This window comes from Cyprinus carpio, chromosome B11 (assembly GCF_018340385.1).
Source record: "Cyprinus carpio isolate SPL01 chromosome B11, ASM1834038v1, whole genome shotgun sequence".
NCBI classification, from domain to species: Eukaryota; Metazoa; Chordata; class Actinopteri; order Cypriniformes; family Cyprinidae; genus Cyprinus; species Cyprinus carpio.
Genome location: NC_056607.1, coordinates 16,070,494 through 16,096,258, shown reverse-complemented (window position 1 = coordinate 16,096,258; position 25,765 = coordinate 16,070,494). Strand labels below are relative to the sequence as shown.

Genomic DNA, 25,765 nt, shown 5'->3' with positions numbered 1-25,765 from the left:
GGTGATTCAGAAATAAGCAAAATCTTGAAACAGGTTTGCAGAGTCTAAACCCAAATTGTGGTTATTGTGTCATATATATGCACTTTTATGTTTCTAAACACTGTATGGCAGTCTAAACTTCTCTCTTTCCTGTGCTTCGAGTTGCATAAACCTCCTTGTGAGTCACTATAATTAATGCAAATATTTTACTTTAAAATACAGTTAAGTCCTGAATAAATTGAAGCTTGAGGAGATGCATCATGCAGCTTGTGATACTGACTGTATGCATTATCAAAAAAAAAAAAAGTATGCTTCATTTGTTTTTTGAGTATAAAAACACATGGTTCCTTTGGGATGATCTGAGTTATATATATATAAATAAAATTGAAATAATAATTATAATTGAAAACGATGGCAAATAGCCTTCAAGCGGTGTTCAAACTGTAAGAAAATGAATAAATAAATGTTCTTAAAACATATATAAATAATGAAATGAATTAAGATTTTCTAATTTAGCATGACTGCATTATATTTTATTCTAAATTATATTTGTCTTGGGTTTTAGATTGTAAATGACTTTGTGACATATGGTAACACTTAAGAATAAAAACAAATAATATTAAAAATATGTAATTTTTTTTAAAAAATCATATAAAAAATAAATATAACATGCAATATCATTCAATTAGCATTCATTAAAAAAAAATACGATTCAATTAAAAAAAAGCATGCAATATCATTGCATAGCAACAGACACCATCATGCTTCGTTTCTGTTTACAGCACTTTCACCTCATATAGTTTACAAATTATTTTAAATCATTAAAAAATAAACAATTAAAATGATTAAAATGTCTCTTTTAAATACAGATCTGTTTGAGTTCAAGAGCCAAAACTTGTCAAGTCGATATCTAGCCAGTCGTTTTAAAATAGAAACAGACTATAATATGAGCAAACCCGTGGCGTTCAAACGCCTCTGAATGTTCCGGCCACCTATTAAATATTCGATTTAGAGCAGAGCTAGAGTGTTTCGTTCTCAGCTCGGGAGAACCTTAACCTAACACAAAGATTTTAGAAAAATTTAGAGTCACTGAGCAAAAACAGCTGGTCGTATATAAATACGAAGCGTTCTCAGAGCTCTCTGTTATAGTGAAGGAAAGCGCATATCACATACCGTGTGCACGGCCTCTTGAGCGCCTGGGTCATAGTCCTTCTCGTTTATTCTCAGGCTCAATCGTTGTTCTTTGATAGATGGTGATCAGGCAGCCGTTTCCGGTATCCACTAGCAGAAGATCAGGGCCAAATCAAGAGCGCGTCTCTGTTCATCCATATGAGACGCACGCTCTTTCCTCCCTCCCTCTCTCTCTCTCTTTCTCTCTTTCTCTCTCCCCTGTTTATCTGACCGACTTGCGCTGTGGTTTTCGTCTTCAGTTCAAAGCTCAGCCAGTTCTCATTGGATGTGTAAAGACAGAGGATTCGGGTTATGAGGAACAATAGCAGACTCTAGTGGATAGTACAGGTAATTGCATCCCATCATGACGCCTGACATCAAACACTGCTGTGGTACGTAAAAACTTTTCCTTCAAAGTTGTAAAAAGACAATGTGTTGCCATAAAATGTAGTCCTACATAAAGCTACATATATACACAAAAGCACAATATGAGGCCTACTTCAAACATGCATAAACCAAATAAGGAAATACCTACAGGTAAGATCAGCTGCGTCCCAAAGTTAAGTGCGCGTGAGATGCTCCGCCTCCGCAGGATTTCCTAATTACGCCACCAGGTGTTCCCGATTACTGCTCCTGTCGCAAAGCAACGGTACCAGAGGAGAGCTGCCATCCTGACAGGATTAGGGTTGTAACGGTATGATATTTTTCACTGTATGATAATCGTCTCAGAAAATATCACGGTATACGATATTAAACAATCAAAACAGGGTTTTTTGGTTGAAAAAATGTTTGAAAGCATGTGTTTATTCAAATTTCATTAATCAAAAACAATAAAGTAAATTTCATCATTGATTATATATTAGTTTAACAACATATTTATCATTAATAATTCATAACAATTCATAAATTATGGTGGTTTCTGTACTAAAAATAAAGGCATACAAAAACAAATAAACCAAAAAAAATAAACAGTTTAAGTAATGTTTTAAAATGTAATCAAATGAAAACAACTTTTATCTTTTTATGCAAATGACTTCTTTTTATGTTTTCGCAAAGGGCTGCACAACAGAGATTTAATAAATAAAAATGAGGGGAAAATGATATTCCTTAAAAATGTTTCTATAAATTATTATTATTTTAGAAGTAGGCTACATTACAGTACAATCCTAATTTCTGTCAATTTCTTCAAGTTACAAAGCAGACTTTTATTATGACGGGTTGTAGTGAAGAGCTTTGAGTGTCAGAGTGTATTTGACAGTGGTTTTCTCAAATAAAATGATGAAAGGATTATTAATTGCTCTCTCAGTGTGGCTCTCAGTGGTGAGACACAGAAAACAAACAGATTATATATTTATATAGCAGTGTTTTTGCGCTTTGATATTCACAGACACTAGACCATGCCGTTATTTGACAGCTCTTTTTTTGATTTATTCATCAATCCATCAAATCACTCTTTTATGTGTCATCTGCATTGTAGCCTACTGTAAATTCATTGTCATGACTGGATTCTGGGATTAATGCTGCATTCCAGGCAACCCGTAACCTGTGTTTTTCCAATCTTCTACCCGTGAAAGTGCACTGGAACAGCAGTCAAACCCGTGACTTCCCACCTGTGAATTCATACTAGATCGATGTACTCCCAGTTCTGAGCCCTGATGTCACATATCCCACGAAACAACAATGGCAGCCCCTATGGATAATATTGCCTACGTATGCGGTGTTTATGGAAGTGGTACACGGTGAGAAATAGACTTTAGGAGGACAATATAACATAGCAATAAATGTAATAATCTAGCTACAATTCCTTGCGCTCAGCCAGTTTGGCGTGACCTGCCTGGAACGCTACAAAGTCGTGGTTTAAAGTCATGATTTACGGGCTCAAAAACCTGCCTGGAACGCAGCATAACTCCACATCAAGGAAATCATAAGGCTTTAACCTTAAGCTATAAATGGGACCTAACTGTATCTGCACGGTGGGATGGTGTTCTAAAATATAGGTAAACATGTTCGATGTGTTTACTCTTTTTGCAGCCGCTTTGCGACCACAGTTTTTGTGTCCAGCTGTGTCTATCCTCGAGGACAAATAAGCGTTTGTCTTTTCTATATCCAAAGTATTCCCATACTGCCCATTTTAATTTATATTTGGATGTGGGTGGGATAGAAATTAGAGATAACGGCATCCATCTCTGATGTTGTCTCCGCTGTACGTGTGGGTGGAGCAACTTGAGAACAGTTAAGTGGAAAGTTGTTGCCTAGGGGCAGGTGAGATTCTGCATATTTTATTTTCTCCTAATACCGTAGATAAGCAAATGTACACGGTATGATCATCGTACATGTTTATATTGCGGTATATCGTCATACCGGTATATCATTACAACACTAGACAGGATAGGTGGAGCCAGAATTGCTCGTTTTTGTTTTTGTGTGTTATATCACACCAAAAAAATCCCTAGCTGAATAAAATGCAAATAGAGACATTTTATATGATGAAACATCAACACAGTAAACAATTGTGACAATATATGGTTGATCAGTGTTCTTCAAACCATCTCAGATATTTTTAATATAAAAAAAGTAATCTATAATGCAATGTTAATCGACTTCCATCACTGCATAGAATACTGTAAAAAGTTTGATTTCTTCCGCATTCTCTGAATCACAAAAGGAAGTTATTTCAAACACTTGACTGATGTTATTAAAGGGGTCATATGATGTTGTTAAAAAGAACATTATTTTGTGTATTTGGTGTAATGCAATGTGTTTATGTGGTTTAAAGTTCAAAAAACATTATTTTCCATATAATGTACATTATTGTTGCTTCTCTATGCCCCCGCCTTTCTGAAATGCGTTGATTTTTACAAAGCTTATCATTCTGAAAAGCAAGGTGTGCTCTGATTGGCCAGCTATCCAGTGCGTTGTGAATGGCTGAATGCCCCAAGCGTGTGACAGAAATATTACGCCCCTTAAAATACTGTGATGCCAAGTCTTGGTGTGACGAGACAAAACCAATAAAACCCATTACAAATGAGGCATTTGTAGCATCCAGTGGGGACATAATTACTGATTATAATGATTTATACTGTCTTTTTAGCACTGTGTTGCGTATCGCACCGAGTAAACATAAAACCATGTCTGCAATTGTGATCTGAGAAACAACAAACAACAAGCCTACTCTACTGCACAAAACTTGTGTTTGAATCATCAGTGGCAAATACTTTAAATATGTAAACGTACTTACAGGCTGTGAGTCAGAAGTGCCAGACTGTCCTTGCAAAGTTGGAATTGCCCCACTTTATAGAAACAACCTTTGTGCACAGAAGCGTTGTTGGCTAACGTACTGGTTCAGGAAACATACCTTGTCCACCGTAAAATGCGCTGCACACATCTGAATATTTGGGTTGAACTGTTCTGGAACAGTGTTGTAAATACAACTCAACCACTGATTTCTAGTTGTGTCCTCTTTTGGATGGCCAAACAAAGTAGTTTAACTTTCACAATGAAACACATACACCTTTTTTTGCATGAACATTTGGGCAGTGTTATGCAAATCTTCCTACATCGTGACGTAGACATGTGGGGGCGTGTTAGAATGAGCCGTTTTAGGTAGAGGAGTGGTTGACTCTTAACTCTTATAAAGAATATCTCTTTGGATTTGAGACTTTAGTCTTTGCAACTTTACAGATAATCTTTATGCACCAAGAGCTTGTTACATTCCAAAGAGAAAGGAAAAATTGAAATCGCATCATATGACCCCTTTAAGTGAATTTTGACTTAAATATGTCATTAAATATTCTCATTCTTGGACAACATGGTGTTATCATGGTATCATGATACATGTTCTAAAGACCATGTAGCCTACTATTAAGCAAATTAAGTGATAGTTCACCCAAAAATGAAAAAAACATGCACAGACAAATCCAAATTAAACCCTGCGGCTCATGCATTGATGATACATTGATGTGTAAAGACACAAAATGATCGGTCTGCAAGAATCTGAACAGTATTTATATAGTTTTTTTTTTTTTTTTTTACCTCTGATTCACTCAGTGTCCGAACTGTTAGAACTCTTGTGAACGTGCATCACAGCAGCAGGTGGCGGTATTGCACTTAATAAGTCTGTGATCTGCCATAAAACAACAAGAAGAAGATGATGTCCCAGGTAATATACTACGATGTTTATCAGGGGTTGAATGGGGAGCTTGCAGAATATCACTGAAAAGAATATACTGTACATTAATCAGGTCAAGCCTGGATTATGGAAGTATTATCTATGGATTTGCATCTGAAACCTTACTTAAGATTGAAACTATACAAAGTCAAGCTCTAAGAATTTGTTGTGGTGCCTTCAAAACATCTCCCATTGCAGCCTTGCAGGTAGAACTTGGAGAAGCTCCTCTTTACTGCGAAGGTATAAGCTTAGAATGAATTACTGGGTTAATATAAACAGGGCATAAGGAAAATCATTCAGTAAAAGGAGTTATGAAAGAATGCTGGGAACATGGGAATAAGACTATTAAAAGCTTTGGATGGACTGCTAACAGGGAAGCATTAGAAGCTGGTATTGATGGATTAGAAGTTTGCCCAATAGTGTTTTGTATCTAATATTCCACCATGGATATTCCCAAAGCCATTAGTTGATTTTCAAATTCAAACGCAAATTAACAATGACAAGGATATCCCCAAGAACATTATTGCACAGCAATATATAGATCAAAGCTATACATCGTGGTTGCACATATACACAGATGGTTCTAAAGATCCTGCCTCTGGAAGAACTGCTTCTGCAGTGCATATCCCTAAATTTCAATGTGATATCAGCAAAAGATTAACTGATAATGTATCGGTGTATACAGCAGAACTTATTGCCATTCTGGTAGCACTTCATTGGGTGGAGGATGTAAAACCTAGGTTAGCAGTCATCTGTTCTGATTCTTATGCAGCACTTTCAAGCCTTGCAAGTGGACTAAAATCAACTAGGCAAGATATTATTTATGATATTCTAGCAAGTTTATTGAGAAATAGTAATACTAGTCTTATTATGTTTCTGTGTGGGTCCCTGCTCTCATGTGGGAAAGTAGAGGCTAACGAAGTGGCTGACAAACTAGCTAAGCAAGCTTTAAATCATGCAGATGTTGACATACAAGTGGCTCTTAGTAAAAAAGAGGGTTCAGGCTAAAGTGAAAGAAGTCACTCATAGTAAATGGCAAGAAGCATGGGATGTTGATAGCAAGGGCAGACATCTTAATAGCATCCAACAACTTGTAGGAAATGGAAGAAGTGTATATATAGAACAGGAAGGAAGATATTATCATTTCACGTCTTAGAATTGGACATTCTGGACTAAATTATTCCCTTTTTAAAATAGGAAAGCATGCAACAGGTAAATGTAGAAATTGTGATGAATTAGAGACAATAGAGCATATTTTATTTTCATGTCAACAGTACGAAAATGAAAGAATATTGCTTATTCAAGAAATGGAAAAATCGGACATTAACACTTACAATATACAAAGCTTTTTGGAATGTAATTTTGAGCAATGGAAGAAGAAAAAAACAAAAAATAAATATATTAAAGACATAGGGTTATACGGGATAATTTAGTTTTTTTTTTTTTTTTCTTCATTTCCTTGCTTGTCGGGCTCCACACTCCAGTTTGGTAGGTGGCGGTAATGCACCATAAGCTGGTTTGCCAACCGCCATAAAAATTCAGAAGAAGAAGAAGAAGATGTCCCAGGTGCCTGCTTAATTTGGATTTGTCTGTGCATGTTTCTCTCATAGATCCTGTTACCATTTGCCAAGCATTGTAGACTGAGAGACTGCAACGCCTGAAGCTAAAAATTATGTAATTTGTAAACATAATTTGTGTTCTACTGAAGAAGCAAAGTCACCTACATCTTAGATGCCCTGGGGGTAAGCAGATAAACATCGAATCTTCATTTTTGGGTGAACTATTGCTTTAAGCACGATGTAGTCAGTATTAGGCTTAATGTAATGCTGTTTGTGACCACAGCAGTAATTGCAGGCAAGTTTGACCTGTACATTGTGTGACCTTGCTTGGCATAAACTGCATTAAAACCTTGAAAGCAAGGCACTGAGCAGTTTAACTTGGTATTCCAAACACCACAGTGAAGTCTGTCAGTGCCTGGCAAATCTGTATATAATGTGGGAATAGCAGTGCAGGCCTTTGTCTTCAAGGTTTAGTATGCAGGATTGCCTTTTGCAAGCTGAGGAGCCTGGAACAAACTACAGACTGCATACAAGATAAGATTTCCCAGCTGCTTTCGGTATATTTTTCCATAGGTAAACTTCTCAGAGATATTTTTTTCTGCATAATTTTGAAATAATATTGGTCTGTAAGCTGTGTAATATTTTTTTTTTTTTTTTTTTTTTTTTTTTTTGAAGCTCCACAGTTGTATGGCCTCTGGAATATAGAGTATTATTTTAAATAACCATATTCCTGCCACAGTTTCTCTGATTACTTATCTTCTAGATGCATCTTTACATTTAATACTGCCTGCAGTTTAATATTGAAAGCCACATAATACAATCATTTCTGTAGCTACAAAGTGTTTGTGTGTAAAAGTCCATTAGCACATAATGTCTATGAGTTGTCATACTGTGTCTATTTGTTGATGTTTGTGCATTTCTGATGCTTATAATACACTTAAATGGAGAAATGTGTTCAAGGGGATAGTCTGTGTGGCTATGTTCATGTAGGCTGTATGTGTGATGTTAAACTGGGCTAGTGTGTCACTATATTGTAACGGATGATGTAAAGTTCCCTATCAAAAAACGATGAGTGTTTGTAACAGAAGGCCATTGATAAAGAAAGAGTACGTCTCAGCCTATCATTATAAAGCTATCATGCTATATATGTTTGTAGCCAGCATGTTAAAGAAAGAGTATATATGTTTGTCCAGCCTATCATTATAAAGCTATCATGCTATATATGTAGCATTAGCACATCCAGTTTTGTTTACATAATATATGTCTCTTATGCTCACCAAGGCTACATTTATCTGATGTTTAAAAAAAAATAAAATTATATATATATAAATATATATATATATATTTTTTATATATATATATATATATATATACCCTGAAAGTGAAAAAAAAAAAGTGAAAGTGGTAGTTCTGGCTGTATGTCTTCAGAACTACCTTAATTCTTTGTCGCATAGATTCAACAAGGTGTTGGAAACATTCCTCAGAGATTTTGGTCCATATTGTCATGACAGCATCACGCAGTTGCTGCAGATTTGTCGGCTGCACATACATGATGCAAATCTCCACATCCCAAAGCTGCTCTATTGGATTGAGATCTGGTGACTGTGGAGGCCATTTGAGTAAAGCGAACTCATTGTCATGTTCAAGAAACCAGTCTGAGATGAATAGAGCTTTGTGACATGGTGCATTATCCTGCTGGAAGTAGCCATCAGAAGATGGGTTCACTATAATCATAAAGGGATGGACATGGTCAGCAACAATACTCAGGTAGGCTGTGGTGTTTAAACAGTGATCAATTGGTACTAAGGGGCCCAAAGTGTGCCAAGAAAATATCCCCCACACCATTACACCACCACCACCAGCCTGAACTGTTGAGACAAGGCAGGATGGATCCATGCTTTCATGTTCTTTATGCCAAATTCTGACCCTACCATCTGAATGTTGCAGCAGAAATCGAGTCTCATCAGACCAGGCAACGTTTTCCCAATCTTCTATTGTCCAATTTTGGTGACCCTGTGCGAATTGTAGCTTCCGTTTCCTGTTCTTAGCTGACAGGAGCGGCACCCAGTGTGGTCTTCTGCTGCTGTAGCCCATCTACTTCAGAGTTTGACATGTTGTGTGTTCAGAGATGGTATTCTGCATACCTTGGTTGTAACGAGTGGTTATTTGAGTTACTGTTGCTTTTCTATCATCTCTAACCAGTCTGCCCATTCTCCTCTGACATCAACAAGGCATTTTCGTCCACACAACTGTTGCTCACTGGATATTTTCTCTTTTTCGGACCATTCTCTGTAAACCGTAGAGATGGTTGTGCATGAAAATCCCAGTAGATCAGCAGTTTTTTAAATACTCAGGCCAGCCCGTCTGGCACCAACAACCATTTCACGTTCAAAGTCACTTAAATCCCCTTTCTTCCCCATTCTGATGCTCGGTTTGAACTTCAGCTAGGTGTCTTCACCATATCTAGATGCCTAAATGCATTGAGTTGCTGCTATGTGATTGGCTGATTAGCAATTTGTGTTACCAAGCAATTGAACAGGTGTACATAATAAAGTGTCAGTTGAGTGTATATCTACATGTGTGAGAGTGATATTGTACTGTGTATGTGAGTGAGTGAGTGTTATGCTAAAAATCATTAGGATATTAAGTAAAGTAAAATATATCAAAATATGCATTGCTAAGCACTTCATCTGGACAACTTTAAATGTGATTTTCTAAATATAAAAAAAAAAAAAATAATAAGATTTTTACACCCTCAGATTGCAGATGTATAAATCTCAATTTCAAAAAACTGACCCTTATGACTGGTTTTGTGGTCCAGGGTCACAAATGTTCAGGATCCATTTCTTATTAATCAGTGTTGAGAAAAAAAATAAAAATAAAAATGCCATTCAGTATTTCTGTGGAAATACAAATTTCTTCAGAATTTGTTAAATTGAAATTTCAAAAGAACAGCATTTAGGCTAATTGGTTTTATTTTATTTTATTGGAACAATGTAAAGTCTTTGCAGTCACCTTGGAACAATTGCAATAATATGCTGAATAAAAAGTCACTTTCTTTAAAAAAAAAAATTGTTGAAAGATACCTAGTTTTATTTGTTTATTTGTTTGTTTACAATTTTCTTTGAGTGCCAAATTAATAGTTAATTTGTTATCACAAACCACATTGCCTTTCAAAATAATCTATAACCAATGTGGTGCATTTGTGTTTACATGCCATGTAAGATTTTAAGACCTGTTTGAATAATCCTGTCAAAACATTGTCATAAAAATAAAGCAGCCCATCCTTTTTTATGGCTTCACATTAAATTTGTTTTTAGCGTTCAGTGTGTTTTAGCCTATTTGTGACCCTAGACCACAAAACCAGCCATAAGTAGCACGGGTATATTTGTAACGATAGCCAATAGGCTAATACATTGTAGGGGACAAAATGATCGATTTTTCTTTTATGCAATATCATTAGGATATTAATTAAAGATCATGTTCCATTTAGATATTTTGTAAATTTCCTACCGTAAATATATCAAAACTTTGTTATTAGTAATATGCATTGCTAAGAGCTTTATTTGGACAACTTTAAAGGCGATTTTCTCAATATTCCAGATTTTCAAATAGTTGTATCTCAGTCAAGTATCCTATATCCTAATAAACCGTACATCAGTGGAAAGCTTATTTATTCAGCTTTCAGATGATGTATAAGTCCCAATTTAAAAAAAAAATACAAATAAATTATGACTGGTTTTGTGGTCCAGGGTAACATTTATATATTCTTAATATATGCATTAATCACGTGGTATTAAACTGACGCTTCGCGTGACGTTGCTGAAGCGCAGCTCGAATGCAGATGATGGGAACACCTGTCCTGCTGGAATCGGAGGCGCGCCCACAGGAGCGAGCGTGGAAGCGAGCGCGCACTCTGAGAGGGTCGCACGCCACAGACGGATATAACCGCCTTTACCGCATTACAGAATCAACCTGCATTATATCTGGCCAAACCAACAGCGACACAGGTAAGAGAGCGATGCTATCACAGCGCTGTCAGGGGTAACACATTACAAGCAGCTGACCTTGTTCCACAGGAGATAAAAGCAGGCTAGATTTGTGTTTCTTCAATACGGCGCTGCTGCTTCAGTAATCCTCGCGCATCCCGCGTGCTTCAGCCTCTCTGCGCATCTCTGAGTGATGCGGTCTTCTTTCTGCTGCTCTGCGCAAAGCATCAAAGCCTGGAGATACCGGCAATATCTCACGAAACGGTAGAGAAATATAAACGCAGCCTCATTAATGTCACCAACCATAGGTGAATAAACTCGGGCGTTTCGAGGCTGTCAAGTTAGTTGTTTTTGAGGCCGAATGTTGGCCAAGGATGCTGTAGGAAGTGAAAGTGTCATCGCCCCTATCCAGGGCGCTTCTTGTAGCTCAAGGATATTTTGAGAACAGGACAAACATTTGCTGCTGTTGCGTTTTATTACACGAGGAACCTTCAGGCCGCGTTTGAGGGTTAATATTGCATTGTAATATAATTCACAGGCTTTAAGAAGGTAAGTTTTGCCTGCGTGGATAAAATAAGTTTGACATAAGGGTTAAGATAGAAAATCATCTAAAGATTGTCAATAAATATTATATTTTTATAAACATATATGCATGCATATTATTTTCTAAAATGTGATTTATATTGGCTTTAATTGTAGGATGAAAAGTTGTAGGCCTTAAATGCACAATATCTATCTATCTATCTATCTATCTATCTATCTATCTATCTATCTATCTATCTATCTATCTATCTATCTATTGTTTTATCATCATCATACCTAAAATAAAGCCTATCCAAAATAAGTATAAAGTATAATATATCTTAGTGTCAATCAGGGACTCCTCTTGCATAGTTTTGAATGTGTAAAATTCTGTATGATCTTTGACTTAACTTTATATATTCATATCTGTGGATCTACTACAGGGAAAAGGTTTCCATTTATAATCTTTGACTGCCACTTTGGGACACTCAGAGCAGCTGAATTAGTCCACTAACAGAACTCTTTTTTTTTTTCCGTCATGAATTAAAGATGCAAAACTGCCCACATCAGATGGTATCTGTGGCCATGTGACCTGGCCTGGGCCCATATTCCCACTGAGTTGGACCCATGCTCTGAATGATCCAGAGATGTACATGTCATCCCCCATTCAGCAGTCTTTGTCATATTGTGTTGCAATCATTCATGGAGGTATTTCATAGAGCTTAACGGTTAGTGAAATTTGATAACTACTGGCAGCCAAACAATAGTTTTTCTATCCTGATTAGGAATTTCTAAAGAGTAATTTAACAGTGTCAGATTAAATCTTGGATTTATCAGAGCAAACAGTACAGCTTGCATTTTAACTGGTAACATGATCTGGTAGCCTACATCTAAAAAAGTGAATGGAAGTTAAAGTTACAAATGTAATCAAGTCACCTTTATTTTTATAGCGCTTTATAGAGTTTCAAACCAGCTATACAGTATTAAAAAGAAAGTAACAACTAATTATGCAAACATCAAATATAATAGAAGTGCATATAATTTTAGGTTACAAGTTTTGAAAGAATATGATGAATGGATGTATGTATGTACAGTATAGCTCAACTGCATTAAACCCAACTCCACTTCTTATTCAATGTCCATCCTCTGTAAGTCGCAGTGACCTCACCACACCACTAGATGCTGATATTCCACTCATCTTCTATTGCTAGCTCTGATTGTGTTGCAATGTAATCCCCAGGAAACATTTATATATACATTTTTGTAGTTTAAAAATAACACTTTTTAGTGTTTAATAGGCAGTTTTTTTAATATATATAAAATGTATTCTATATTTTGTGTAAAAATTAAAATTACCTGCACACCCCCCTCACCATCTATAGAGGTATTTTCTGCCATATGGTGAATTTTGAGAAATCCTTTTACTTGGCAACATGTTAGATGTGGCTCAACCCTGTGGATACTCCCACTGAGCCTGCAATTAAAACAGCATTAGAGAAACCTGCGATTCTCTCTCAGCACCTTCTGCCACTTAAAGAAAATTTAAATGGGGAAAAGCTCACATTTTTTGGTCAGATTTATGTAAATAAATCCACTTTGCTGTCAAGTATTAATTAAAGATTCATACACAGAAGATTAATGAAGTTATTTAGGAAGATTGAATGACTTGCTGCATAAAATGCGATGCGTCTTTAATTAAATAAGGTCAAGAGATGATGTATGGTGCGTAATTTAATTTCATCCACTAGCATTCCCATCTTTCCCCTCCTCCACAGCTCAGATTCACCTATTCTCAGGTTTCTTACTCTGCAATGGGATGCTCACCTTTTACTTCACAGAGTTTTGTTTCTAGAGGTGACATTTTTAGCTATGCAACAGCATCTTTCTCCAGAGGGGGGCGAGAGGTGCGTCTGGTAAGTGGAGCCTGGCCCGGTGCCGATTAGAACTGTTGCACGCTGGAGGGAAAGGAGAGACTGAAAGAAGATGGAGTCAGGCTGGGGCCTCATTCTAGTTTTCAATCTCTGCCTGGCTCTGTTTCTTCCTCAGAGAGGACAAGAAAAATGAGAAAGGCCGAAACAATGGGGTCAGCTGAAACATTTGCTTGTATTTTAGAGCAGTATGTTTTAGGAGACCACTCCAGGGTCTTGTGTCTGTTTGCTTGAATGGACCGCTAATGGAAGATTGTTATAGCCCCTAATGTGCTCTTCGTCCAGATTCAGCTGAGTCAGGGCAGTTGATAGTTATGGATTTCAGACTGGCATAAAACTAGGAGGACACATTACTAGCTGCATATACATTGATTTTTTTGTTTGCAGAGACACAACTTTATCCCAGCAATGAGTAAAGAGGCCTTGCTGGGCACACTTACACAAATTAAGGTTAATAATTGATTGTTGTAGATGATTGGTTATATGTTAAGGTTATAAATGATGTATGTCAGTATTTGCTAGGCCCCCAAATTAAGATAATTTAAGTCATTACATTATTTTGCCAAGTGAAATCGTTGCACTTTACATGGAAGTGGCTTTTGAGGTCAATTTATTGTTTCTGGCCTACGGTCCACCACAAATAATTATGTGATCAATTTGTCTGACCAAGGTAGACTTAAATGGGGTTTGTATGTGTGTTTGTGTATATGGAAAATTTTATGTGTATTTTAATATATTATCTTACATATCTTTAAGTTTGAGTATTTTTACAATTTTTATAAATAATTATTTTAATTGTTATACATGTCAAATATTTAATGTTCAATAGAATATTTACAAATATTTTATATGTGACCCTGGACCACAAAACCAGTCATAAAGGTCAGTTTTTTAAAATTGAGATTTATATATATATTAAAATCATTTTAAATTGTTTAAATTGAATATGTATTAAATGTAATAAATATTGTAAATAATAAGTGCAGCTGGTAGGCAGACTGATATATTGTTCCTTGTCTGCTTCCTACCACCGTCACTCATAATGTTCATGGGAAAGCCGAGATTCTCTGTTAATATCATTATAGAGAACATGAAGTTACCCATGCATTTCACTGCATGACTCACTCCTGTTTCCTTATTAAGCCCTTCCTGTCTGATGCACTCTGAATATTTTATCATGGCCCAGTAGCTAACTATTCGACAAAATCTTTGAATGAGAGATATTTTTCATAACCACCACACCTTCACTTTAAGTGCTGTTTCAGACGTTCTGTTTGATCTATAGTAGAGCTCACCTCTGCCTTTCCAACAATGAACTCTGTGACTTATGACTGTGTTTTTGATGTGCAACATCAAAGCGTTTGTAGTGCATTGTATATTTGCATCCTTATTCTTCTTGTTTCAAAGCATTCAAGCATTATAGGCACTAAGGGAACTGTCTGTAACAGTCCTCGCTGGCTTTTTACTTTTTTTTGTGTCTGTGCTGTCTCTCTCTGTGACTTTTAGCAGGGCGCACATGGTGCCCTACACCCACAGGGAGGCCACTGGCTCTGTGAAGCCAGCAGCCCTGCACCTGCACAGGCTTCTGAAGCTGAGGGTCATTCGTATTCATCAGGGACAGAGTTTTCCCAAAGGAAATGCTACTAATAGATTAAACACATAAATTAAGCATTGAAAGTACAGAAAATATTGTCCATGGCAATTAGTGATGAAACAAATGATTGTGTGTGTGTGTGTGTGTGTGTGTGTGTGTGTGTGTGTGTGTGTGTGTGTGTGAAAAAAAGTGAAACAAATTTTCTGATTAATATTTATATATATATATATATATATATATATATATATATATATATATATACATACATACATACATACAGTACATATATTAGTGCTGGGCAACAATTGATCGTGATTAATCCCATCCAAAATAAAGGTTTTTGTTTATATAATATATGTGTGTGTGCTGTGTATATTTATTATGTATATTATATTTTTTTTTAAAAGTTATCTATTTAACAATTTATATTATATATACATATATTTAATATATAAACTTATTTTACAAAATATTTTTCTTAAATATATGCATTCATGTGTGTGTATTTATATATACATAATAAATATACACAGTACACACACATATATTATGTACACAAATACTTATTTTGGACACGATTAATCTTTGCCCATCACTTATATATATATATATATATACACCTACGTTTTGGTTGACTTTTTTAACTGAAGTAGTTAGACCAACTCGACAAAGTCTCCATTCATTACAAATATCAAAACTGAACAATGAACCATAACCACTTTCTTGAACAATACTATCAAAAGTAAACAATACAATCAAACCTTTTATCAACATTTAATAGAAGCTGAGTTAAATATAGTTCAAATGAACAGACACTTTTATTTGAAAAGTTCCATTGACTATCACTGTGAGTCATTTTAAAGAGTTGGATGCTTCTTTCTTTAGCTATCAAACAAAACTATGACATCGGAGAGGCTCCTACAATCACGTGTTGACACAGGTTTTACATTGTACATAAATATGATGTTGAAAGGATTAGAATATACCTTTGATGTTGAAAAGGGTTAGAATATACCTTTAATGTGTACCTTCTTGTTTGTTTTACATTATTGTTTATGGCTGAATGGAGGAAATCTTGTAACAGAGGATGACTTTTCTTTATTGGACTCCTTGGGGATTTGTTTTGTTAAAACTCATTGAATGACAGATGTTTGAGGTACCAGAGTCACAGAATGCTGGAGACTGGATGGTGCACATTAGCTGAAAAAGCTAACTATTAACTAGACAGTGAGAGCAGTATAGGAGTATTTGCAAACCTTTGTTGAAGGCACACTAACAACAAAGTAAATCTGTATTGTGCCTGATTGGCTTGTAATTTTTATGATAGGTTATTAATTTGACTATATAAAGAAACTGTAAAAAATAAATAGTTAACAGGTGCTTCTGTGTTTCTCTTGATTATATTTTAGTCAGTATGTTCTTAATTACTTTAGAATTATTTTTAGTATATGAAATGACTGAAATTATATTCTTGATATGTTAAAAAAAAAAGAATAAAGAGATTAAAGTTATAGTTCATCCAAAAATGAACATTTGCTGAAAATGTAGATGCCCTCATCTTAGAAGGCATCAGATGGGCTTGTTTATTCATCAGAACAGATTTGGCAAAATTTAGCATTACATCACTTGCTCACCAGTGAATCTATTGCAGTGAATGGGTGCCATCAGAATCAGTGTTCAAACAGCTGATAAAAACATTACACTAATCCACGCGGCTCCACTCCATCGATTTCTCCAAATCTGTTCTGATGAAAAACAAAATAATCTAGATTCAACAAGAAACAAACTCATCTGGATATTCTGAGGGATGAGTAGCCTACATTTTAATTTTCGGGTGGACTATTCATCAACAAAACCGCTCAGAGTAAAATCTCTGTGAACATTTCAGCAGGACTGCTTGTCATTAGGAGTAATAAGTCCATGTTTAAACTGAATGCTGCATATTTTGCATAATTGATTTGGGAGATAAAAGTTTCCATATCCAATTTAAAGCCATATGGTTGAATAAGTTTTCTCTAGATTACAATCATTGTAGTTAGCGTAGGAAATCAATAACCCTTTGATCAAATTAGCAATGAATGGAGTCATCTGATATTTTCACATTGTATCTTGTTCAAGGGTGGGGGGGAGGTCTTCATTAGATCCGTGTATCCCTCGGGATCACAGAAGGCCAGTAAACCCTGGAATTTCCCCATCAAAATCTGCTCAGTTGTGAGAAACACCTGTCGCCGTAAACAATGAGGAAAACATGATGCATGTCTTGTCTTGTTCTCTTGTGTGAATGAAATAAATAGACAATTATAAGCCATCTATTTGGATGGTGAATGGTTCGGAGGTCAAGGTGTGAGGTTTTGTTATTACTTCCAGGTGCACTTGATGTTGTTAGAAATGGAAGAACCACATTTAGACTGCCATAGAACTGCCTCACAGCTTCAAATTGGCCTCTTTGTTCTTATTAGTGTGGTTTCACATGTGTTAAGACTGACATAGAGTCACTTGGGATATAGCTCAGGGATATTACAGAAGATTCTTTATTTATGTCAGTGGTCTTGTACCATGCAATTACTGTTAGATTTAGCTTTCTGTATTTGTGTCATGCAGTCAGAACAGGATGATGTGGAAAAAATGAAGACTCATTCCTGTTGGGAAACCTGAGCCTTAGGGCTTGAGGGGAGGGAGGTTTCGAGAAAGAGAAGAGAATACTGTTTGTGTCCTCCTATGTCGTTTCTGTAAGATTTCTAACAGACAGATAATGTGTTTGTCAAATGCATTGTGCCATCTCTAGCTACAGTAAATAAATGCATTTTAATATATTTTGATATTGATATTTTAATGATAAACTACCATTCAATAGTTAGTGAGGGTGTTATGCTCACAAAGGTTTTTATTTAAATTAACAGTTTTCTATTGTAATGCATTTTAAAAAGTAATTAATTCTTGTGATGATTTGGTGCTCAAGAAACTTTTTTTATTATTATTATTATTATCAGTGTTGCTATTATAAAAAATTGAATTATAAAATGATAAAAAAAACAGCTGAGCTGCTGAATATATTTTGTGGCAAAAAGCAAATTGACAGTTTAATTCCAAAATCAGGTGTTTATATATAATATTCCAAGTGCAAGAGAAAGTAATATATGAGTAATTTTCACTGTATTTTTATATACTTATATGCTTATTTTATGTATTGATTTACTATAAAACATTTTTTACTGAATACGCACCAAACACTGAAATGGAAGAGAAGAAATTGTTGAATAGAGTAAATTATTTTTGTTTTCTTTGTGCAAAATAAGTATTTTCGTTGCTTCATAAAACTAAGCTTGAATTGCTGTCAGGGTCAGAAAGCTCTTGAAATTCATTGAAAGTATCTAAATTCATGTTCCGAAGATGAACAAAGGTCTTACGGGTTTGGAACAACACGAGGGTGAGTAATTATTGGCAGATTTTTCATTTGTGGGTTATCTATCCCTTTAAGATTGTCCTGTACCAACAAATTCAATGAAACATAAAATAATGTGGTAATAATGTCCATATTAACACATTGTGAAATCGTGCATCAGCTATTCATCATTAAAGTCATTCAGCGACACAAATAGCATCATTTGACAGCTGACAGGGAGAATCACGACTGAGTTGCTCAAAACAATGAGAAAAAGGCGAGAAAGGAGCGAGAGACGAAAGTCTGTCACTGTGGCTCCTTTCTCACTGGCTATCCTTCTTCCCTCATTTCTCCTGTTATAAGCAGATGGATAGTGGGGGCCAGGAAAAGGAGCTCCTTGGAGTCTGGCGTGGTGTCCATTGTGGGCTTTTGATATTTAAACTCGCCCTCATCTACCCTCAAGGGACGCCGATTGTCTCCATTGTTCAATAAAAAGTGGGCCAAGAAAGAGAGAAATAAAGAGGGGGGATCAGATTGACATAAAAGGGGAGGGAATGATTGGTAAGATAAAACACCAAAAGAAAACAATCTTTGACTGACAGTTTTTACTGTTTCGACCAGATTTGTACCGAAGCATGTTTTGTGGAGTGCACCAAATATGAGTGTGATGGACAGGAGCACAGAGAGACCACAGCAAGGGAATTTTCCCCCATCGTGAGAGGAGATTTTTTTTGATGTCAGCTAAATAAAGAAGATGAAAGAAATGCATGTGTGTGTGGCGAGGGGGCTGTCAGGTACTGAAATAACAAGCAACTACAGAAGAAAAGCTGCTAGACAATAAATAAATAAATAAATCTCGAAAGAATCCTTTATTATATATATAAAAGAACAAATAAATATTAATTTCCCAGCACTCTCTTAATTTGCGTTTACCGTTTCGAGGTTATAAATGCTCAGTTTGTGCAAATCATTTCATGTCTCACCTCACCTCATTGCTCTGTGACCAGAACAGACATCGCAGATGCATGCGAGAGAGAAGGATTTTCTGTGCCAGGGGTTTTTAGGGAAAGACCAGCCAAATTGCACACGCTCCCATCTGTACCTCTTGCTGCACACAAACTGAGAACACAGGCCACACAAAGAGTATCAAGTACGATATTAGCCTTTGAGACAATAGCTCCCATGGCCTCTAAAGGCCCAATAAATATGCAGAGTGTGTATTTGTTATGAAATGAATCAAATGAAACAACCAATTTTTTTTTGAAAGAGTCAAAATGAGAAAATCTTATCTGAAAATGAATCGGCACTTTAGGACATTATAATATAAAGGCCTCTGGGGTTTATGAGATATTGAGGACTGGAATGGAGTAACAAAGAAATGTAGGCTAAATATTCATTTATTTATGAATTGTATCTTATGATTTAGAGGAACCGTTTTTTTTTTTTTTTTTTTTTGCTTTTAATTTTTAATCAACCAAGGATTTGTTGCCATACACATTTAAACATGCCACTTGTTACAAACCTCACTGTTAGTCTAGGGGTTAAATGAAGTCGTAACAAAATGTAAATAAATAAAAAGTCTGACGGTCACATCAATCCCCTGATCCAGAAAAGCACAGCCACTAAATTAAGCAAATAACTTAATTTATTAATAACAAAAGGAAGCAAATCTTCAGGAGAGGGCCAGGCCAACATAACAAACAAAAAACCCTCTAGCTAAACACAAAAACTCTAAATAACCTTAACTAAAACAAAAGAAAATAAATGACAGAGTCTTACCTATCTCCCTGTCTACCATAAACATAAACTAAATTTTATATCCAAAACAAATGGCACCCTCTCCCTACCGCTTCCTAAGAAAGACAAACAAAGGTATTTACATAAATTAGAAAATAACACAAAAGAATCATAAACACACCCACCATAACGTTCACACACACTCTCATAGTTTGTAATTAACAAGTTAATTCACAAAGTTCAGAGATAATAAAGACCACACTTGGTCCCACTGAGATACACAAAATAACACCCATCTGGATCAGGACAAAGAGTGAGCGCGTAGCCGTCAGTCCTCCAACATTATTTCTTTGCCGTCTTATACACCTTGGATCTCTGTAGCATTCACTCAGTACTGATGAATGATGGACATCAGCTGGAATCCAATTAGCGATCTATAACAGAGAGAGACAGAAAGAGCAGGAGAAGAAAACATGCAATGTCTAACTTGCCCAGTAGGTGAAATCACTCTCCCAAGAGCGCACAATTCACAAATACGTCCACAGGACGTAACACCACTTGATAAACCGTTAGCATGTAACCTGCATTGACATGAACTGAGCTAAATGAAAACAGAAAGTCTTGAATAATTCATTCGTACATTTGCTGAATGAAATCATGGACCCGTTACCTTACAAGTAACTGCTTTGCTTTGAATTTGGCTTCAAAATAATACCTGACATTACCAGATGAATATAGCTATTGTATTTAAAATGAATGTGTGACGTATTTGGATAGATACAGTATAATGTAGACTATATATTTGTAAAAATGTAATACACACAATTTAATTTGTTTCTATAATACATGTTTTTAATTTATAATATTTATAAAAAAAATAATGGTTGTTTGAATGAATGAAGAATTGCTCAAGAAACTACTGCTTTAGGTTTTGGCAATGATTCAAATATTTCAGAATTCATCCCACATTGGAAATGATAGCTTGTTTTGTTGTTAGCATAGCGCTAACTGTTGTGCCCCCACAAAATACAGAACATTTTGACCTAGGGTCGAATAAGGGCTCTTTAATCCTGTCATTTAAGTTGTTTAGACTTTTAATTACATGCTGCAGCTTCTCATTTATGATGTTTTAATTGGGTCACCATGGGCTAGTGGCTAACGTGTTCAGACAGTCCTATCCTGTGCGCAATGCTAAATGGCTAATCTCAGCAAAGGTCAGGAAATGAGGGTTTGTTAATGTCGAGATGTCTATCAACCATCATTTTCGGTTTCTCCTCCATTGTATCACTCTTGCTCATCTCCTTGCTTCGCTGTTAATTAGACTAGCATATCCTTTTAAGGCATTTGAATCGATCTGTTTGTCATTGTGATGGCTTTCAGAGGACACAGATTGCTCTTTATCTCAGTGAGGTTACGACATGGAGTTTATTTTTCCTTCTCCAGGGCCATAACCCAAAGGTCAGTGTCACCACAGCTGTTTTGAAGGTCATTATGTGCAGAAGTGTCACACTGTTTTGCTCTTGGCTTTCATGTGGGTGAGTCACCCAGAAGGTGATTGTGTTTATAACCTATGCGCCGTTGCAGGCCAGCTTGAAATGTCAGGGTTTCATTTATATTTGAGAACATTAAATTAAGATTAGTTTCAATAACACAGTTGCTCGCTGGAATATAATAACCAAAAATGAATGAGGTGGGTGAGGGTGAACTAACTTGGGGGAAGGGGACACTTAATTTATGTGTGTCAAATGGAGAGTAATTTGTCATTAATGGTGTTTTTATAGGGATCTTATGTAATATCTCAGTTCTGCATGTCACTCTCCATCAAGCTTATTTTAATGTCATTAAGATACAGTTCCTATTAAAATTTTTAACATTTAAAATAAAAATTTATTTTATTTTTAATTTTAGTTAACTTTTAATTAATTAATTAAATATCTTATTTTAGTTTTAGTTGCTTTAGTACATAAGGTTAAATTAAATGTAAATTAGAAATATTGAGAAATATAAAATGAACCTTTTTAAATATTTTATTTCAGTTAACATTCATTTTATTTCTAATAGGCCTGCCAAAAATGTTTTTAGTTTTAGTGAACTATAATAACTCTGACTGTATCTGGTGCTAACTGTGACTCTGTAAGGGAAAGTGGCATGTTCTCTAGAGTAATATCACTTTAAACACCAGTATGTATTATCTTATGGATAAATTAATCTTTCTTTTTATTATTATTATTATTATTATTAAATTTTTTAATTTTTATTTTGGTGAACTATCCCTTTATATAGCTGATTCTAGAAAGGATTCTCTCTGCCTGCTGCATGTACAGTAGGTCAGATTCAGGCCTTCACCTGATATTCACAGAAACACACTGACCTGTCTGTTGTGTTAGTTAACAACTCCCTTTATCACATTTCATCATTTAATTTAATTCCTGCTTCTTTTAATTAGCCTAAAATGTCTGCTTGAAAGTGTTATGCTGATATTTTTAAGATTTGTGGGTATTTTTGGCCGTATTCGTTCCATCTAATTAGCTGAGATGTGATAACCTTGGTTTGGCACAAGCATTTTGTCCCTAGAAATAATAACCATGCCTGCAGGTGTTTCTCAGAGGGGGTGTCTGTAATTTGACACATCTAAAATAACCTTATGGTAAGCAGTGACACCTTTATCCTTGTCTTTTCCCACGGCTCTCAAGAGAATGAGACTGCAGTCGTGATGACACTCTTTCTGTCTTTATTGTAGTCTGGGAATATATGTAGGCATTTAAAGCTATATAGATGAATGAAAATGAATGCTAAAAATGTTATTTCTCAGTTTTTCATTGTTTATGCTCAAAAAGAGCCAACTTTCATATCAAAAATGACATTTATAACATTTATTTTTCAAATAAATGCTGTGCATTTCAACTTTCTGTTCTTCAAATAATTTTGAAAAAGTATCAGTTTCCACAAAACGATTAAGCAACATTGATAATAATTAGAAATGTTTCTTAAGCACCAAATCAGCATTTTAGCATTTTATTTTTAGATTTCTGAAGAATCATGTGACACTGAAGGCTATAACAGTTTAAAAATATATTTCACAATATTACTGTGTTTAATGTAGTTTTAATCAAATAAATGTAGCTTTTGTAAGCATGTATGCTTTTTAAAAATTATGTTAGGTAATTTATACTGTTCTATCTTATTCTTAGTCTGAAAGATAATGCAGTAAGTTAATTTCCTATAATTAGTGGCATGGGTCTGTATAATATCCAGAGACACACATGGCCTTGCAGTCGTATTGTCCTTCCTTCATTCTTCATAGATACTGTCTTTGTTTCTGCATAAACCCATGTAAATTTATTTAGTCTTTTTGAAGGGCCCTCAGCAGCCCCTCTGAGACCTGTATAGGGTTACAAGTCGCTTTCAGTGTTTTCATACAGAACAGGTGTCTGTTGGATCCCAACGGGAGGTTACATCATTATCAAAGGCCCCTCATATTAGTTCCTAGGCTTAAACTGCATGTTATGTCATATTGTAAGAAGGAAGCTTTGAATTGATGATCTTTTGGATTAAAAAAACAACACTTTTCTTTATTTGTGAATGTTATTGATCTGAAGCAGATGTTATGATGTCCATGGCACAGATGGCTTGTCTTGGTTTTGTAATTACATATGCAGGACTGTCTTGTGGTTCTGCAGTCCAGCTGCTTTCCCCATTGTATTTTTTAGACGTTGGTGTGTTTATGTGTGTGTGTGCACGTTTAGGGGGATGCACACGCGTTCTGGTGGGAGACCAAAGCTTTCCCTCCCTCATCCAGACTTCTTGAGGGCAGATCAGGGCTCTGCCAACAATTAACTGAAGAAATGACAACACCTCCTGTTGATAGAGGCTCCTGAAGAGCCGACGGGGGAGGGTTTAGCGGGTCTGTGCACGACAGCCGCTGCTTGACCGACATGTAGGGAAGGGCTTTTTGTTAACACTCACTATAATTCAGCCTTCTGTCAGTGTAGATGTAAAGTAGGTCTGGAGACTAAACTGAACCGCGACCCCAGGGCTTAACACACTGGATGTCAGACCAGAGGTTGACTCTTCAACTGACACAGTTAAATGCTCAGAGCCCTGATCCGTGGTGCGTTTCATCCTGATCCATATGTTTTCAATGTCTGGCCCACAAAAGTTTGCTTTATAGGTCACGTGTGTGTGTATGCGCATGTGCTTTATCTCAAAATGTTTTACTTGATTGACACAGATCAGGAATCTCACATCAGTTTACACCATAGTCATCATGTAAGTCGTGTGTTTAAGCTTGTGTTTAGCATTTTAAACACAGTTAGTTATATTTTCAGTTAACATAAACAACTGGTGCAGTCAGTCTTGAAGAGGCAGCAGTCTATTAAACAGATTGCTGTCTGTGTTGTAAATATTAATCAAACAACAAAAGACAAACGAGAAAAACACTCACTGCTCTTGACTTACTTTTGTAATTGTAATTGTAAGGTTTCATCTGTATTTATTAGGGATGCAATGAAATTTCGGCAGCTGAAAATTATTGGCCGAACAGGGCATTTTCGGTTTTTGGCCAAAAGAGAAAAAAACAGTGTTCAGCTGTTTGATGTTCCGCTCAATATTCTGTTCTATGATTGAGCATTCTGTTTAGTTGTTCGCGGCCTAATGCGAATGCTCCACTTGTGTACTGCTCATGCTTAGCGGAAAAGCAAAGTCCGCTCAAATAATGCACCAACAGGACATTTCTATGTAGTATACTTGATCCTGTTTGCAATCACACTACTGTGCTGTAACGTGGTGTAGTACACAGGTGTACTGTGCAACACTAGTAAAATTACGCTACCCTCTCGTGACGCTATGCTCAGCATACGGGCCCTGATAATAATAGCTTTGTAAAACTATGCATTATATGGGTAATTAAACAAACAATTCTGTTAAATTTGATTCTGTTGCATAGAACTGAATAAAAATATGTTGATATTAAATACTAATATATTTTCTGTAATACTAATATATATATATATATATATATATATATATATATATATATATATATATATATATATATATATATATATATATATATATATATATATATAATATATATATTAGTGTTGTTGTTTTACTTTCAATAAATATGTGATTATTGTATTGGCTTGTATTTTTTTTCAATTCCGTTAAATTTAAAAGTTAAATTTAAAAAGTCTTATAAAATTATTTTATATTGTTTAATAAAATAATAAATAATTATTCAAAAGCATTGTCATTTTTGGTTTTCGGCCAAGTGCATCCAGATTTTTTGGTTTCAGTTTCAGAGTTTTCATTTTGATGAATTCCATGTATTTATTTATACAGTGAAGACTATCAAGTGTTATTTTATATTTGATTACTTAATTCAAATTCTGTTGTATTTCTATACCTGAATATTACTGTTAGACTTACCTGAAAACTAAAAACACTGATTTTTTGTCATTGGATGTAGCTTTGCTCACTGCCAGCATCTAGAATGATTTTGATTAACATTTAAGTGTTCATAGCAGAGGGCTCTCTTAACTTGTAATATTTTACAGTTTGTGATTTGATATAAGATTTCATAGGTTTTGCACACACATGTGCATCCCTCATAAGTCTAAAACCACAAAGCTCCCAACTACTCAGATTTTTGAAGGGGGTCTTTGTTGTTTATGACCTTACTTTATTGTTGTGATTATTTCTTTTTTTATTATTATTGACCCTGACAGGAATGGTG

The 25,765-nt window shown here is 35.5% G+C and overlaps 2 protein-coding genes across 2 annotated transcripts in view; one reads left to right on the top strand and one right to left on the bottom strand.

The window, feature by feature from the left end:
- The window catches only part of LOC109064962 (phosphatidylinositol 4-phosphate 3-kinase C2 domain-containing subunit beta-like), a 40,396-nt gene extending 38,712 nt beyond the window's left edge, over positions 1-1,684 (bottom strand). The window contains exon 1 of the mRNA XM_042734213.1: positions 1,153-1,684. The gene's annotated coding sequence lies outside the window, so the exon portion shown is untranslated. The remainder of the gene's footprint in view (positions 1-1,152) is intronic.
- Positions 1,685-10,712: 9,028 nt separating this feature from the next.
- The window catches only part of LOC109064958 (neurofascin-like), a 74,887-nt gene continuing 59,834 nt past the window's right edge, over positions 10,713-25,765 (top strand). The window contains exon 1 of the mRNA XM_042734191.1: positions 10,713-10,886. The gene's annotated coding sequence lies outside the window, so the exon portion shown is untranslated. The remainder of the gene's footprint in view (positions 10,887-25,765) is intronic.